Source organism: Balaenoptera ricei, chromosome 7 (genome assembly GCF_028023285.1).
Source record: "Balaenoptera ricei isolate mBalRic1 chromosome 7, mBalRic1.hap2, whole genome shotgun sequence".
NCBI classification, from domain to species: domain Eukaryota; kingdom Metazoa; phylum Chordata; class Mammalia; order Artiodactyla; family Balaenopteridae; genus Balaenoptera; species Balaenoptera ricei.
This window is the reverse complement of record NC_082645.1, coordinates 91,886,436-91,890,997: the sequence shown is the minus strand read 5'-3', so window position 1 is coordinate 91,890,997 and position 4,562 is coordinate 91,886,436.

Genomic DNA, 4,562 nt, shown 5'->3' with positions numbered 1-4,562 from the left:
AAACCGTTGGAGAGTTCGGGCCTTTTGATCACGAGCTGCCTGTCTCTTTGCTTCACCCTGCAATAAACCATTGTCTGCTCAAAAAAAAAAAAAAATGAGTATGTTCTGAGGGTCTACAGTACAACATGGTGACTATAATTAATACTGTATTTTGTTCTTTTTTTAAAATTTATTTATTTTATTTATTTATTTTTGGCTGCATTGGGTCTTTGTTGCTGCACGCCGGCTTTCTCTAGTTGCGGCGAATGGGGGCTGCTCTTCGTTGCGGTGCGCGGGCTTCTCATTGCAGTGGCTTCTCTTGTTGCGGAGCACGGGCTCTAGGCGCACGGGCTTCAGTAGCTGTGGCACGAGGGCTCAGTAGTTGTGGCACATGGGCTCTAGAGCGCAGGCTCAGTAGTTGTGGCGTGCAGACTTTTTTGCTCCGTGGCATATGGGATCTTCCCAGACCAGGGATTGAACTGTGTCCCCCGCATTGGCAGGTGGATTCTTAACCACTGTGCCACCAGGGAAGTCCCTGTATTTTGTTCTTGAAATTTACTAAAAGAGTAGATTGTAAGTGTTGTCAGCACACATACACAAACACAGGTAACTATGCGAGGGGATGATCGTGTTAATTAGCTTGGTTGGGTAATCATTTCACAATGTATGTGTATATCAAGTTATAGAGCTGTACACTTTAAGTATATTCAATTTCTATTTGTCAGTGATACCTGTACAAAGCTGGGGTCAGGGGTAAATGTCTGGGACTCATTGCCCAGGGGAACTCTACATATGTGTCCTGGTTGGCGAGCACCCAGGGTCCAGGATAGAGCACCTGGGGGTATATAGGGAATTGAACTCATCAGTTTCTGGAAAAGGTCGTCTGAGGGGATGAGGAGTGACTACCGTCCTAGTGAGAGTTGAGTCTGATAGGCAGTGGGGCCATCTGAGTCATTTAGATGAAAGTGACTGTATCCAGAACGTTCTATGCTTCTGGGGCACCCAGTAAACCATGTCCCATTTTTCTCTGCGCTTTGCTGCGTCCACATCCAGCCTGTTTCACGGAGTACGAGGAGAGTGCACCACCGGACAGCATCTCAAGGGTCTCAGACCATTCCTGGGGTCCAGGTGTGGGTCTCCTTCTCAGGAAATCATGGCCCACTGAACATGGCTGTTCAGGTCTAAAACATCACCACTGTGGGAATTCCCTGGCGGTCCAGTGGTTAGGTCTCCATGCTTCCACTGCAGTGGGCACGGGTTCGATCCCTGGTCGGGGAACTAAGATCCCACGTGCCGCAAGCCTCGGCCAAAAGAAGAATAGAATAGAATAGAATAGATCGCCACTGTTGTCTGCCTTGCTACTATCATGATTTGTCCCCCAAACCGGTGGGATTTAGGGGGTCACATCATTGGAGCCCAACAGCTCAATGGTTAGTGAAAAGGGGGAAAGGAGCAACTGGTTCCAGTTATCCCCAAAAGTCCCCAAGAGGTGGACCAATTCATAAAAGATTACATGAAAAAAAGGAGTATAATCTGTAAAAATACTGAATCACTATTCGATACACCTGAAACTAACATACAATAATATTGTAAATCCACTATACTTCAATTTTAAAAAATACTATTAAACAGTAACCATCTGTATTCAGTTGAACCAAATGTTAAATACTGAGGTGATATATGGTATTCAAGAGAAATGGGACACCACTTTTTGGCAAAAAGAAAAATATGTGCACAAAATTGAATATTACATTCTATCAGTTCACGTTCTTTGCAGTCATCAATTGACCTTTTGTCAAAACTAATCAACTATGAACCCAAAAAAAAAAAAGAGAGAGATTACACAGCACCCAATCAATGTATGTGGGCTATCAAGTGCTGACACATTTTTTTTTTCTTTATTTGGCTGTGCTGCGAGGCTTGCAGGATCTTCGTTCCCCGACCCACAGCAGTGAAAGCGCTGAGACCTAGCCACTGGACCGCCAGGGAATTCCCAGTGCTGCCATTTATTAGCACGCAGCAGAATTGGAAAGATACAACTGATGCTACTAGGGGAGCTCCCTGGTGACTTAGTGGTTAGGATTCCGGGCTTTCACTGCCGTGGCCTGGGCTCAATCCCTGCAAGGCTGCTGCTCAGAGCAGGCAAAGGGACTCACTGACTGCGTGTGTGGTGAACACCCAATGGAGGAAAATGTTGGGGAAGAGGAGGAGGAGGTAGAGACTGAAGAACTTTGCTAGATTCGAGAGAATTCAAACTATCCTTAAGGATTTTATATCAAAGACAGAAAATAAGGAGGTGACAAATGCCATTTGCCGCAACATGGATGGACCTAGAGATTGTCATACTGAGTGAAGTAAGTCAGACAGAGAAGGATAAGAGTAACGATAAGGATATCGCTTATACGTGGAATCTAAAAAAATGGTACAAACGAACTTATTTACAAAACAGAAATAGACGCAGAAAACAACCTTATGGTTACCAGGGGGGAAAGGAAGGGAGGGATAAATTGGGAGATCGGGAATGACATATACACACTACTATATATAAAATAGATAACTAATAAGGACCTACTGTATAGCACAGGGAACTCTACTCAATACTCTGTAATGACCTATCTGGGAAAAGAATCTAAAAAATAGTGGATATATGTATATGTATAACATTCACTTTGCTGTAGAGCAGAAAGTAACACAACATTGTAAATCAATTATAGTCCAATAAAAAATTTTTTATTTTATTTATTTATTCATTTGGCTGTGTCAGGCCTTAGTTGCGGCACGCAGGATCTCTGTCACGCGGGATCTTCGTTGCAGCACGGAGGATCTTTGTCCCTTGGGATCTTTCCTTGCGGCACGCGGGATCTTCCTTGCGGCGCGCAGGCTTCTCTCTCTAGTTGTGGCGCACGGGCTTAGTTGCCCCGCGGCATGTGGGATCTTAGTTCCCCAACCAGGGATCAAACCCGATCCCCTGCATTGGAAGGCGGATTCTTTACCACTGGACCACCAGGGAAGTCCCCAGTAAAAATTTTTTAAAATAAAAGAAAATAAAAGAGCGACTAATGTCAAGGGGTCTCTAACATGGTCTCCGAGCTACGGCTCACTGCCTGAGGGAAGCCGGCATGGCCCGCATCCTAAGGTTCAGGAGGTACTAAGATCCTCAGACTCTCCACGACCAGGTTTTACACAGCTGGGAAACAACCCTAAATCTAAAGAGCTATTCAAGCTCTCCAGTGATAGGTTGTTTGTTGTTGTCGTCGTTTTTATGAGAGAGCTGTCATCCTCCAATCATCCACTTTAGTTTGACTAATATCGTCTCCATTTGTTTTTACATTTTCCAGTGTATCTTTACTTTTGAAATTGGTATTTTCAATGCTCAGTTTGATGTTGCCATCCTCTGACACCAAGGATTACAGTAGAATACATAAAAATATATATATACACTTTATTCAGTGAGTCTTTCCAGGTCCTAAAGACAGGAGGCACAGCCAGCAGGCAGGACGCACGGGGCCATGTGGAAAATCGCTGACCTCGTCAGAAGACAGAAGACAGGAGCGCAGGGGGAGTTTAGGTCCCAGCCTTTATTGGGTTTGTTTTTTTTTTTGCAGCATGTTACCCTTGCTTACATTGTGTATGATCAGGCCTCATAAGATGGCTGCTGTCTTGCTCTCTGTACATCCCCTGCTGGACCTGGCCCTGCCTCACCCTTACCTAGGTGTATGATTGCCTCCCCATCCTAAGCTGAAAGGTTTTTTTCCCCTGTTTTAAGATGATTTTATTAAATTGATTTGGACATACTGAAGATCAAATAATATTTTCCAAAGATAAAAACTATAGACTTTAGGGGCTTCCCTGGTGGCACAGTGGTTAAGAATCTGCCTGCCAGTGCAGCGGGCCATGGGTTCAAGCCCTGGCCCGGGAAGATCCCACATGCCGCGGAGCAGCTAAGCCTGTGCGCCACAACTACTGAGCCTGCGCTCTAGAGCCCGCAAGCCACTACTACTGAAGCCCGGGCGCCTAGAGTCCATGCTCCGCAACAAGAGAAGCCACGACAGTGAGAAGCCCGCACACCGCAGCGAAGAGTAACCCCCGCTCGCCGCAACTGGAGAAAGCCTCCGCACAGCAGTGAAGACCCAACACAGCCATAAATAAATAAATAAATAAATAAATAAATAAATAAATAAATAATTTTATTTTTTAAAAAAACTATAGACTTTAAAGCTTGACGTAAAATTAGTAGCTTCAAAAGTGTTAGTCACAGCATGATAGTTAAGAAACAGCATGATAAAATAATTCAACTATGTAGAAATAGAACTCTAGGACTAGCTGGAAACTTGGAAATCATTTAGCCTATTAGCCTCATTTTGTAAGTGAGAAAACTAGGCTCAAAGATTAAATGATTTGCTCAAGCTCACCTAATAATATTAAAGCTAAAGTAATCAAGCTAGAAATCAAACCAATTTTTCCTAAAACTAAAATCCTATCATTGATATTCCAACTGGCTCTCTATCAACTAAAAGTCTAGATTTTCCTCTAATGTTCCACACTACTGTGGCATGAAAAAGCGTTAAGACACTACAGTAAAT